This window comes from Castor canadensis, chromosome X, assembly GCF_047511655.1.
Source record: "Castor canadensis chromosome X, mCasCan1.hap1v2, whole genome shotgun sequence".
NCBI lineage: Eukaryota > Metazoa > Chordata > Mammalia > Rodentia > Castoridae > Castor > Castor canadensis.
In genome coordinates, this window is record NC_133405.1 from 95,882,820 (window position 1) to 95,897,123 (window position 14,304).

At 36.1% G+C, this 14,304-nt stretch overlaps 1 pseudogene; it reads left to right on the top strand.

The window, feature by feature from the left end:
* The first annotated feature begins 343 nt into the window (after positions 1-343).
* Positions 344-1,019, top strand: LOC141419483 (spindlin-3-like; annotated as a pseudogene).
* The last annotated feature ends 13,285 nt before the right edge of the window (positions 1,020-14,304 follow it).

Consider the following 14,304-nt stretch of genomic DNA (forward strand, 5'->3'; position numbering starts at 1 on the left):
AACACTTAACAACTTAACAACAACCAATTTGATTACAAAATGGATATAGAACTTGAATAGACATCTCTCCAAACATACAAAATATTCAACAAGCACACAAAATATGCTTATAATCACTAATCATTACAGAAAAGCAAATTAAAACCTTAATGAGGTACCACTTCACACCCACTAGGATAGCTGTAATGCTAGAAATGGTTAAATAACTTCGAAATAAGTCTTTCTCTGTGGCTTTTTAATTTCACAATGTTGAAATGCTGAATCGTCACAATTAAAGAAATTATTCTGATTATAAGTCTGGTGTCTAGGTTTTTTATTGTGCTCAAGTGACAGTGTTACTATAATGAAGAGAAATGTTGTGTGCAAAAAGCATAGAAGCAGACCTACCTCCCAGTCTTGGAGAAACATCATGGGCTGCAGAATTCAGCACAGATGAAAAGATGGAGATGATCCTTCAACACAGTGGAAAGGAACTGTTCTGGATCTAGTACCTGTAAATCCCTCTCTGTATCTTCTGAAATATTATAAATTTGACTGTGTTTATGGATTGGAACTTCATGGAGATGAAAGAGTGTTATCACTTGAAGTCCTTCTTAATAGAGATGCGTCATCTAGAATCAGTGATACACAGCAGAAATCATGATTGGCAAAGCAATGGAATATATTTTTGACACAGAGAAAGTTTCCAAAAATGGATGGAGATTGTCTTAGCTCAGGCACCTGTCATGAACACAAGGTATTACATTACCTATGAGAAAGATCCTGCGTTATATATGTATCAGCTCTTAGATGATTATAAAGACAATCACCTGCACATCCTTTAAGATTTCTAGTGATTCTCCTCCTGCAGAGAGAGAGAGTCAGGAGAAGTCATAGACAGTAGGCAAAGAGATGATCCCAAATATGATGTTTCCAAGAGCACCGGTATGGTCATTCATTAGATAGAAGCAAAATCCTCTGTGTACTTCATCAAATTTGATGATGACTTTCCATTTTACAATTTGGTAAAAACATCATAGAGGTCATCTTGAAATTTGCCAAATATGTGAGAGTGTAAAAGTCCTTGACACATAAAGTCTTGATTGCTTTCCAGTTTGTAAGAACCATCTTTTCTCTTTATGCATGTTTTTACTTGGCAAAAAAAAAAAATCAAACTTCACTTTCTCGCACAAGAGAATGATGTTAACTTAACTAATTACTGAGAAGAATAAAGGCTGACATCTGTTTTCTCATACTCTTATTGTGGGTGGTATTAATAAGTTAAAGTTGTTGAACACCTCTTGCCTCACTTTGACAGTTGCATTCTCTGTACTCACTGAGTTTTGAATCTTTCTGAGATATCCTCTGTGACAGGTTGAATAAATGTCTTTGTGATTTCAAATCTCCTACCTAGTGGCTTCAAAAATCTAATTTGGGGAAGAGTGGAAAGTTTGTTTTTTTGTCATCTATCCAATTTGGATTCTTAATTATAAAGATACTCAAAGTAAGAGTACATATTCTTATATACTCTACCTTCACAGATGTTATTTATTCCAATATTATTGACACACAGTGTATAAAAGAGAAGCTGTATTTCAATTGTGTTTTTGTTTACACTAAAACAGTAACTTGCTAACCTGTTGATACTTTTCCCATTTTGCTGAAGAATCCCTCAAGGAATAGTAATTTAAATTCTGCCTGTTCCCAAATAGATAGCACGTAATTTGGGAGTGTGGGTGAACTCATTGTAGAGGGAAAGAGGTGATCTTTCTTAATGTAATTTTAAATAACCCAATTTAATGCAGCACAAGCAAAACATTCAATTAAAATGCATTATTAAAATAAAAATTAATGTTCTGTTGCTGAAAAAAATAAGGGTAACATTTTGTTCCTTTTCTGATTCCTGCATCTATTGTTCAACTGGTTCAGAATAAGTGGGTATTTACTTTTCATTTTATTGCATAAGTGTAGCCTAGAAATCTTATAAAATTGACAAGAGAGCAAACATTGTGAATCAAATTACAGGTAGAGAGATCAAGATTTCTGGTGGAGCTTAAGTGGAAGGTTTGATAATCAATGGCATTTTCTCTTGTGTGTATCTGCAGACATGAGTTTAAACAGATGCAGGCTGTGCAGGCAGACAGCACAAGTGGGCTTTGTCAGTTCAATACCTAGAGTTCTCAGTCATAAGACAAAGGTTGGCTTTAGCAAATGCTGATAGCCCTGTCCAGGACCTCAAAAGATAGGGCAGAAATCATGACTCAGACAAATATATATATATATATATATTTTTTTTTCTTGTCCCAAGAAAAACTCTTCAGAAGTTTTAGATTAGGCTTTATATTTGATTATCAGGATATTTCAGAGCCTCAGCATATGAGGTGGGCAAGGCACTTGCTAGAACTAGGATAGACCGAAAATGCTTCTTTTTTTTGCAGGTACTGGTGGATTCATCAATTGTGATGTCTCAGAAGAACTGTACAACACAGTCAGTGCTACGTAATATATAGGCTTAATGATGTTTTAAGTCATTGGCGTATAGAAATCTAAGAGATTTTTCTTAATGTTTTGTTTCTCAGTTCCATTTTTTTTTAGCTGGCCCTAAAAAACTCATGTGCACATAAGGGTGAGCCCCACTACAATGAAAGGGATCTTGTAGCTTCCATCACTGAAGGGGTTTGTGAAGGTTAAAATTCCAGAAAAGAAAGGAAAAATGAGCAAAGTTTTAGAGAGAAGCATCTGATCAAACCCAATGCTTTCTCACTGGGGTTCTGACAGAAGCTCCATTTGTATTAGCAAGCTATTGAGGCCTTGACCTTCTGCAGTTTGAGGCTGAGACTATTCTTTATACAACCAACCACTTGAGTGGTATCTTCCAAATTATTTTAAGTTCATAGGTCATGGAGTACACACACTATACTACACATGTATGCAAACTGGCATCTTGTTGAGGATGCAATAAAAAAGATACAATCATTTCTCCCAGTATTTTCTGTCTACTTTCCCTCTTTTTGATTCTACTAAGTCTCTGTTAAGATATGTGATTGAAAACAGCAGTATGAGTTTGTATTGCCATATACAATAAATCCTGGGGGTGTAAATTTGCTTGGGAGAACGGTGCCAGTGGTTAAATATTAGTGTTACTTTTGATATTTGAATGTGAGACTGATGCTATGATAATCTTATATCATGTTAACCTTTTGACTTTTAAAAATGTTTGACACACAATTTGGGGGTTATATCAACTTAGCTTCTAATGTTCTGAAGGAACTACACCCAAATAAGAGCCCAGGCTATAGCTGCTGAAGAAACCCCATGTCTTTCCAGAGACCTTTGTGAGATCTGTATGCCTGAAATGAGGGAAATAAATACTGGGAAAGGCAGAATTTTTGACTTTGATGGCTTTGGACTTTAAAAAAATTAAAAATTTAATTTATGGCATGCATTTTTCCCTTAGAGTTTAGTAATTGGCTAAGGGTTCAGATAGTTCAAATTAAGGTATCTTCATTATGTTGTTGACATTGCATTATTTGAAGCATTTTGATTCTATTTGGCAGAGTCATTACATAAGTTTTGTAAATTATGCCAAGCAGCATAGTTAAGCATAATAGTAAGTTAGGGGAAAACTGAGATATTATCAGTGTATGGTGTAATATAGCCTTGGATAATTTAATGAATGCTCTATTCTGACTCATTTCAGAGCTACCTGGGTGCAAAAGTAGAACTGCTTACCAATTTTACATAAGTGGGAGCAGGACTTTCTTATGGAACTGCTTGTTTCCCAAGAAGGGGAGAGTCACAGCCATGGGTGTTGACCAAAGTCTTGGATGTTAATCACTGTGATTTAAAGGAAAAAATGTCTCGCATGTGATGAGATCTATTCTCTGCCTCTCTTAATGTTCATGACTCAAAGGGAAAAAATCTACCTTTCTCAAAAATATTTGAAAAGAAGCCTCTCATATCTCTTTGCCATTCATTTGTTAAACTTGAGGAAATGGTTAGAATAAAAAGGTAAGATAGACCCCTCTTGGTTCTTGTGCTCATTCATTATAGCAAGATGTAGAAAACATTGCAACCCTTCACTATATGGCTTAGATGGCTTAGTAAACATTTTCCCCATAAATTAACTTTTCCTTTGGGATGGGGGAATCCCAAAATCTTAAACTTGTGGTAAGAGTTCATTTTAACTTCATGTCTAAGCCATGTTCTCCAATTGAGCTCTATAAAGCTAGTATTTTTTTATTTTTATATTTTTAATATATACATTATATTTTTCAAAAAATAATCCATACCTCTGTTAAAAGTCAAACAATATCAAAGGATATACAATACAGAATAGTCTTTTTTCTTCTTTCTCATCCCTTGTCTTAGTCCCCCAGTTCAACTTTCCAAAGGTAACCACTCTTACCTGCTACTTTTGTGTACTTCCAGAGATATTTCATGTATTTATAAGCACATCATGTGTGTGTCAGATTTTTATACAAATTTTGACATACCATACATGCTGGCCTGAATTTTTCTTTTTCCCCCGCAATGTATTAAAGTTGATTATTTTAATCCCTATTTAATACCTGTATAAATGTTTTAGTTGGTTTAAAATCTGGTACAGAAGGAGATATGATTAATTCAAACCTTCACAACATTATCTCAGTCTAATGAAAACTTTCCTAATCCTATAAACTCACAATACCTGCAAGTCAAATTTTTCTGAATAAGATATGTGAAATATATGTGAACAAGATATATTTTGTAGAAGGAAATCCTTGAAAGAGGCCAACATATTTTTATTAAGGGAAATTAAAGAAGAAATCAACTATATATTGAAGGTGTGGAAATGGTTAAGGTAACATTTGGTAATCCAAAAGCAAAGTGAACAATTCTTTTTTTTTCTATTTAAAAATGCACTAAAAATCTTTTGCCATATGCAAGTTTATGCTAATAAATTTGATTTGCCTTTTCTCAGGGAATGTTCCTGAACATAACAGGAACCCATTTCTAAAAGTTGCCAAGCATCCTTGAGTCAGAGGGACTTTAGAAACAATTTGAACTGGGGTTCAGACTCAGTTTCTATGATTCTTTAGGATTTTCCCTATATGTGCCAATTTCATTCAAACCTTGCCTTTCCTCATGGTAGCAACTGGCCAGCAGTTCCTTTCTATTAGAGTTCCATTCTGGATAAGGAGTGGTAGCCTGTCTCCTACGATGCATTTTCATCTGACATAGGTTACATGCCTGGACCAATTACAGACATTCCATGGATGAAATATACTAATCAGCCTAGTTGGGTTGTATATTCCATCCCTGAATCCTAGAGCACTGGAACCAAATGTATTCTAGGAAAAGGCAACAGCTTTCATGAAATGAATGAATGCTGTAAACCAGTAACAAATGTCTAGTATATATTCTAGTATAGGACTAGAGTGGGGTCCAATAATTTATGTTTATAACAAGTTTCTACCTAAGATTAATGCTGACATCTTACATTGAAAATTACTGACTTGTAGAAGGTAGTTGAATGTGACCAGAGTTATTATCTTCTAATCTTACTTGATGATAAAATTTACTTGGGGTGCTTAATTATAAATTGCTGATCCTCACCTTAGATTTAATAAATGAAAATTTCTTGGGGAAAGATCTGGGGAAGCTTTACCAAACATCCAAGTGATTCATATCATCAATAATGATAGGAAACAGTGGTTGCTAGGAAGTAGGTTTTTTCTTATCCCTAATCTTATTTGCTGATAAGTGCCCCAGCTCCTTGCCTTTGTTCTCACTAATCTTAGTTTCAGATAATGAATTTTGCTTTTCCAATCTTCCAAATTATCCCCCTTCAACTAGGATTTCAGCTAACTAACCAACAACCAAAGTTAATTATGCTTTATTTTGTCTCTCATTGTTTTCAAGTAAGCATGTTTTGATGATGAAGATAGTATGATTGGTCTTGACCCAAGAAGCCAAATCACATCCTTCTTGCAGAATATGGAATAGGAAAAAGAGACAATGGGGTCAGATGATTAGACATTAATTCCAGGTTCCCTAAATTCTGATTTTGATAACAATGCTTAATACTTAATTAAGTATTAGATAACAATACTTAATTAGTTCTATTAAGAATTAAATAAGTAACTATATGCTTAGCACACAGCATAGTGTAGCACAGGTACTTAGTAAAGATGAATCTTTTTTAATTCCTTAGAATGTAAAGCCCACATTCTTTTGACTAATTTATATTTAGTAATGTTCCAAGTACCATTTAGGTAGAGAACAGAATTCCAGAAATTCCATTACTGAAATGTCAAAATAATTATTTAAATAATTTTTTGGATGTACACAATTCTATCATTCTTTACTAAGAAGTGAGGTGGTTTCTCCAAATCTCATTAATCTTCATAATATTCCTGTATGGTTAAAATATCAAGTATTACCTTGTTTTGGAGATTTAGTCACTTATTGATTCAAATACTTTTTCATGACTTTGGCTAATAGTGTGTAGGCAATAGACGTTGTTTATACTCTTAGAAAGTATAGATTCCCATGGGTAGAGAAAACAAATGAAAGATATATAAACAAATTTCCTATATAAATTCAGAAAGTAATAATTTTATAAAGAAAATACATCAGTGGAATGGGCTATAGTAACTGAAATAGGGGACTACTTCAGCTAGGGATTGTCATAGAGAAGTTTGAGTAGATACTTGAGCAAATAACTTAGTGAGAAGAAGTTATTCCATGCAATGAGTTGAGGGAGGAATTTTCTAAAGAGTAAAACAATCTGAAAGGCTATTAACTTCATAATATGTCTGTGTTTAACAGAGAGGCATATAGCCCATGATTATTCTGTTCTGTACAGGTATGACTTTGACAAAGCATTGATGTCATGCAGTTTTTATATTTTGATTCTGGAGAGTGTTGGGATAGCAATAAGCATTTGTTTAACACCTAGTATGAGCCAGGAACATCTTAATCCTCACAGAGTACTGTAATCTTAGTGCTATTATCTTCAATTCACAGATAACTAAAAAAGTTTAGACACAAAAGGAAACCAGGGTCACATAGCTAATAAGAGTATTGGACCTGAGAGGATCCAAAATGATGGTTAGGGTAGGGAATCAGAAATTCTAAGCTCTGTGACTCCAGAAACTATCTTGAGACATCAGAGCTACACTTGGGTAATACTGAATGCTTCTAGCCAAAATAATAACTGCCACCACATTAGGTGCACATAAAAGTCAAAGACTGACCCTTAAATTAGCCTTTAATTGTATCTAACAGCTGCAAAAATCCTGTGCAGCACAGCCAGCAAGGCGTGTCTGACCCTGTGAAAAAAGCCCCATGGCTATTTTTCTTTTTCTCCCAACAAGCAGAAGACAGAGCATCAATCAGAATCAAACTCTGAGACATCCTAGACCCCTAACCCATGGAAAGCCTCCCTACACTGCACCATTTCTCCTGGCCAGCCAGTTTCAAAGCTGCTTATGTGAATCTGTGGAATAAACAGGTGATCATCACCGACCATGTGCGACTCCCCTACCCATCCCCTGGGAACATAATCCAGCGCAGCCCTTGGGCAGACTGAACCCTTTCCAACAAAACTAAATCTAACACTGACTGTGGAGGTGAGGATGGAATGCTAACCTGCCCCAGAGAGGATGGGGCAAGGAGCCGAAGTCTCAGTACCAAACTCTCAATAAACGAACACAGGAAAAGAAACAAAGGCTGAGAGCGGAGGTGGGGTGACAAGCCAACATCACAAAGTGGAGCAGGTGGTAGATCCCAGAGCTGTTCTCGTGGGACAGAGGGCAGTATTCAAAACTGAATTTCCCCACCTTGTTTAGGAGGAGTTGACCAAACAGAGTTGCAACTAAAGGGCAACACAGTTGCTGCCTGGTGAAAACAACAATAGCTCTGACCACCCTGCACAAACTGGCAGACTTAACTCACCTCCCAATTGCAGCTAACCCTGTAGACAGAAGGAACCAAATACTACTCACAAGCCAGTCACTTTGTGAGGTGACATCAGAACTCCCACTTGTATGCCAATACCAGGATTGGACACCTGAGGAATAACTTCAGAACTTCTACCAAAAGACTGAAGTTTTTGCTGTTCCTATACCTTGTGTTTTTTGCTGTGGTTTTTTTTTCTGTATTATTAATTTCACCATCACTATTTTCTTATCCCTATTCTTACTCCCTTCACTTTCCCTCCTTTTCTTGTACTATAATACATTGTTTACCCGTTCAACTACTCTTTCTGCCCCTTTTCATCCACTCTCTCATCTTCACTTCCTGCTCCTATCCTTCTCCAACCTGTCACCACACTATCCCTCTCTCCTATACACTCACCACCCAGTGATTAGCCTACTGTACTAACTATACACAACCCCAGCCCCTGCAATCCCTGACACAAGCACACTCCACTACAGCAACAGAAATATACCTAAACATGCACAAGGGCCACAAAACCCAGCAGCCCCTGTAACTCTTCCCCCATCAACCCACCCTTTTGGTGTCACACCCTTTTTAGTGCCTCTTTTACCAATTACCCAAATTTCTATATGTAGCTTAATAAACATTACCTTCCATCAACTCCCACTGTTTATAGATATTATCACCAAGAAGTCTATATAGTATGTAACAAACTCATCTGGCAGTGAACCTGTGAATTTGTTATTGCTAAATTACATTTGCAGACCTGGAACAGGAAGAGCACATCAACCTAGCTAACAACCAAGTCAGTAATAACACAAAAATTAAATCAAGGAAAAGAAAACAGGCAATTAAAACCACCCTATCAAGAACATAGTTGCACAGTGCCAAGTGAAGTGATGGGAAGAAGAAGAGGGATGAAAACCACTCTCCTCAAAAAAATAATTCAATACAGGATTCAGTGGGAAATGAAGAAAATGGATATCCCCAGGTCCTGACCCCAAAAAAACAATGATAAATGTCACTAAGGAGCCCAGTGACAGCAAAAAAAAAAACTTCAAAGAGGAAATCTTGGAAGAAATCACTGAGAAATTCATGAAGATACTAACCATGTTTAACCAGAATGTACAAGGTGCACTCAAGAAATTTCTAGTCACTAAAAATAAAACAGAAGACACAGAAAAAAATAAAGGAACTCAGAGAGGACTTCAACAAACACCAAAGTGAAACAAAGGACACTTTAAAAAAAGAGGAGTATGAATTAATGAAGACAACACAAAATACAGAAGAGAAGTTGAACAAAGATATGGACAACCTCAGAAAAATGAATCAAACATAAATCCTGGAAATAAAAAGCCTCTTTAGTCAAACAAAAAGCACAATGGAAGACCACTCCAGCAGACTAGAACAAGTGGAAGACAGAATCTCAGAGCTCAAAGATAAAATAGAAATTAAAGAAAAAAACAGAAGAAGTCTTAGTCAAACAACCCAAGAGCTGTGAAAGGAGTATGCAAGAGCTCAGCTACTCCATCAAAAGACCAAATCTGAGAATGATGGAAATTAAAGAAGGCGAAGAGGTGCAAGCCAAAGGGATATGTAATATGTTTGATAAAATGATAACAGAAAAGTTCCCAAATTTCAAGAAAGTTTTCTCCATTCAGGTACAGGAAGCCTCCAGGACACCAAACAGACTTGACCAAAATAGAACTACACCATTACATATTATCATTAAAACAATAAGCACATAGAACAGAGAAAGAATATTAAAGGCTGTAAAAGAGAAAAAACAAATAACATATAAAGGTAAACTCATAAAAATCATGGCAGATTTCTCAATGGAAACCTTAAAACAAAGAGGTATTTTGGGCAATGAATGAAAATAATTTCAGCCCTTAGGATACCCTACCCAGCAAAACTATCATTCAAAATTGATGGAGCAATAAAAATCTTTCACTATAAAAAGAAACTAAAACAATATATGTTCACCAAGTCACCACTATGGAATATTCTACAAGGAATGCTGCCCATAGAAGATGAAAGCAAACAAAACCACGAGAGGATGGGAAGTATCAGGAGAAGAAAAGACAAGTAATCAGAGAGCAGCATTGATTCAACTGCACACAATCAAATCTTTTAAAAACAACTAAATGGCAGAAATCACCACATACCTATCATTGTACTGAATATCACTGAATCCAATGTACTGAATGTCAATGGACTCAACTCTCCCATCAAAAGACAACATTTGGCAAACTGGATTAAAAAGGAAGAACCAACGATCTGTTGCTTACAGGATTGACAGAAATAAACACTGGCTTAGGATGATAGGCTGAAAGAAGTCTTACCAAATCAATGGCCCCTGAAAACAAGCAGGAATAGCAATACTTACATCAGACAAAGTAGATTTCAAACTTACATTGGTCAAATGAGAAAAAGAAGGACACTTCATACTAATAAAAGGGGCAATACATCAAAAGGAAATAACAATTATCAACCTATATGCACCCAATTTCATCAAATATACACTGAAGGACTTAAAAGCACATATAGAGTCCAACATAGTGGTAATGGAAAACTTTAATACACCTCTATCACCAATAGATAGGTTACCCAAACAAAAGTCAACAAAGAAATTCTAGAACTAATTGATACCATAGATGAAATGGACCTAACTGATGCCCACAGAATAGTTCATCTGACAACAGCACAATATATATTTTTCTCAGCAGCCCATGGAACTTTCTCCAAAATAGATCATATCTTAGGGCACAAAGCAAGCCTCAACAAATATAAGAAAATAGAAATAACCCCCTGCATTCTGTATGATCACAATGTAACAAAACTGGAACTCAACAACAAAAACAGCAGCAGAAAATATGCAAATAATTGGAGGCTGAATAACATATTGCTCAACCATCAGTGGGACATAGAAGAAATAAGGGAGGAAATCAAAAGTTTCCTGGAAGTTAATAAAAATGAAAATACCACCTACCAGAACTTATGGGCCCCAGCAAAGGCAATCCTAAGAGGAACATTTATAGCCATGAGTGCTTATATTAAAAATACAGAAAGCTCTCAAATAAACAACCTAATGCTACATCTCAAACTCTTAGAATAACAAGAACAAGCAAAACACAAAACAAGCAGAAGGAGGCAAATGTTAAAATAGGGGCTGAAATTAATGAAATAGAGACAAAAAAAACCATACAAAGAATTATGAAAGGGAGAAATGGCCCAAACAATGTATGCACATGTGAATAAATGAACAGTAATAAAAAAAGGAATCATGAAACAGAAAGCTGGTTCTTTGAAAAAATAAACAAGATTGAAAAGTAGCTGGCAAATATAACCAAAATGAGGAGGGAAAAGACCAAAATTAGTAAAATCAGAAATGAAAAAGGGGAGATAATAACAAACACCAAGGAAATCCAAGGAATCATCAGAGACTACTTTGAGAACCTGTATTCCAATAAATGGAAAATCTTGAAGAAATGGACACATTTCTAGATACTTATGACCATCCAAAACTGAACCAAGAGGATATTAATCACCCAAACAGATCTATAATATGTAATGAAATTGAAGCGGCAATAAAGAGGCTCCCCAAAAAAGAAAATTCCAGGACCTGACAAATTCTCTGCTGAATTCTAGCAGATCTTTAAAGAAGAACTAATACCAACACTCCTAAACTTTTCCACTAAAGAGAAAGGGGAGGGATACTGCCTAATTCATTCTATGAGACCAGTATTACACTCATCCCTAAACCAGACAAGTACACATCCAAAAAGGAGAACTACAGGCCAATCTCCTTAATGAACACTAATGCCAAAATCCACACTAAAATGATGGCAAACTGAATCCAACAACATATCAGAAAGATCATTCACCTGACAAAGTCAGCTTCATCCCAGAGATGCAAGGATGGTTCAATATACACAAATCATTAAAAGAAATCAGAACATTAATAGAAGCAAAGACTAAAAACACTTGATCATCTCAATAGATGCAGATAAAATCTTTGATAACATTCAACACCATTTTATGATGAAAGCTCTGATGAAACTAGGAATAGAAGGAATGTACCTCAACATTATAAAAGCTATATACAACAGATCTATAGCCAACATCATACTTAATGGGGAAAAACTGAAACCATTTCCACTAAAATCAGGAATGAGACAAGGGTGCCCACTCCCCCCACAATTATCCAACATAGTCCCGGAATTCCTAGCAAAAGCAATAAGGCAAGAAGAGAAGTAAAAGGAATACAAATAGGTAAAGAAGAAGTCAAACTATCCCTGTTTGCAGATGGCATGATCATATACCTTAAAGACCCAAAAACACTCCACCCTAAAATTCCTAGACTCCATAAACAGCTTCAGCAATGTAGCAGGATACAAAATCAACTTACAAAACTCATTAGCATTTCTATACACTAATAATGAACAAACTGAGAAAGAATATAGGAAATCAATTCCATTTACAATAGCTTAAAAAAGTCAAATACCTAGGGGTAAATTTAACAAAGGATGTAAATGACCTCTACAAGGAGAACTACAAACCACTGAAGAAAGTGATCGAGGAAGACTACAGAAGATGGAAAGATCTCTTGTGCTTATGGATTGGATGGATCATCATAGTAAAAATAGCTATACTACCTAAAGCAATCTACATGTTCAGAGCAATTCCCATCAAAATCCCAATGACATTCATCACAGAGATTGAAAAATCTACCCTAAAGTTCATTTTGAAACCCAAAAGACCACAAATAGCCAAGGCAGTACTAAGCATAAAGAATAATGCTGGATATATCACAATACCTGACTTTAAAACTATAGTACAGAGCCATAACAATAAAAACAGCATGGTACTGGTACAAAAACAGATATGAAGACCAGTGGAACAGAATAGAGGACCCAGATATGAACCCACACAGATATGCCCACCTCATTTTTAACAAAGGTGGCCTCTTCAACAAGTGGTTCTGGAAAAAGTGATTATCTGCCTGCAGGAAAATGAAACTAGATCCATGTCTATCACCCTGTACTAGTTTCAAGTCAAAGTGGATTAAGGACATTAATGTCAGATCTGAAACCCTGTAGTTGGTACAGGAAAGAACATGGAATACTCTGGAAGCAATAGGTATAGCAAGGACATCCTCAGTAGGATTTCAGCAGCCCAGCAACTAAGAGAAAGGATGGACAAATGGGACTACATGAAATTAAAAAAACTTCTGCACAACAAAAGAAATGGTCTCTAAACTGAAGAGACCACCCACAGAGTGGGAGAAAATATTCACTGGCTATACATCATGGACTGATAACCAGAATATACAGGGAGCTCAAAAAACTAACCTTCCCAAAATCAATGAACCAATAAAGAAGTAGACAATTGAACTAAACAGAACTTTTTAAAGGAAGAAGTTCAAATGGCCAAAGACATATGAAAAATTGCTCACTATTCCTGGTCATAAAGGAAATGCAAATCAAAACCAGACTAAGATTCCACTTCACTCCTTTTAGAATAGCTATCTTCAAGAACACCACGGATGACAAATGTTGGTGAGATGCGGGAAAAAGGAACCCTCATACACTGTTGGTGGGAATGTAATTTAGTACAACCACTTTGTAAAACAATGTGGAAGCTTCTAAAAAAACTAAACATAGATCTGCCATATGGTCCAGCAATACCACTCCTAGGGATATACCCAAAAGAATGCAATTCAGGTTATTCCAAAGGCACCTGCACATCCATGTTTATTGCAGCACTATTCACAATAGCCAAGCTATGGAGACAGCCAAGATGCCTCACTACTGACAAATAGATTAAGAAAATGTGGTATTTATACACAATGGAATTTTACTCGGCCACAAAGAAGAGAGAAATTTTGTCATTCGCAAATAAATGGGTGGAACTGGAGAACATCATCTTAAGTGAAATAAGCCAGGTTCAGAAGGCCAGAAATCTCATGTTCTCCCTCATATGCAGACTTTATACCTAAAACAAATGTAGTAATATTATTGAACATGAGTCACACACTAAGGGGAGAATGCACACGGGAGAAGTAGGGAAAGGGAAGGAAACTTTAAACTTGAATGTGGTTGATGTCCTCACTGTAGAGAAGTGAATATAGTAACCTTAAACTGGCAGAGGCCACTATGGGAAGGGGACCAGGAAGTAATGAAGAGGTCTGGTAGAGATGAACCAACGTGGGTTGCAATATACATGCACATGGAAGGAACACTAGGAACCTCTCTGTATAGCTGTCTTTATCTCAAACTATTATCTCTTATGTTTTCTCTTCAACAAAATTGGAGAACAAGAGGATGGAACAGGTTCTGCCTGGAAGTGGGGCATGGGGGGGTGGGTGGGTGGTAGGTGGCCCAAACAAGCTATACA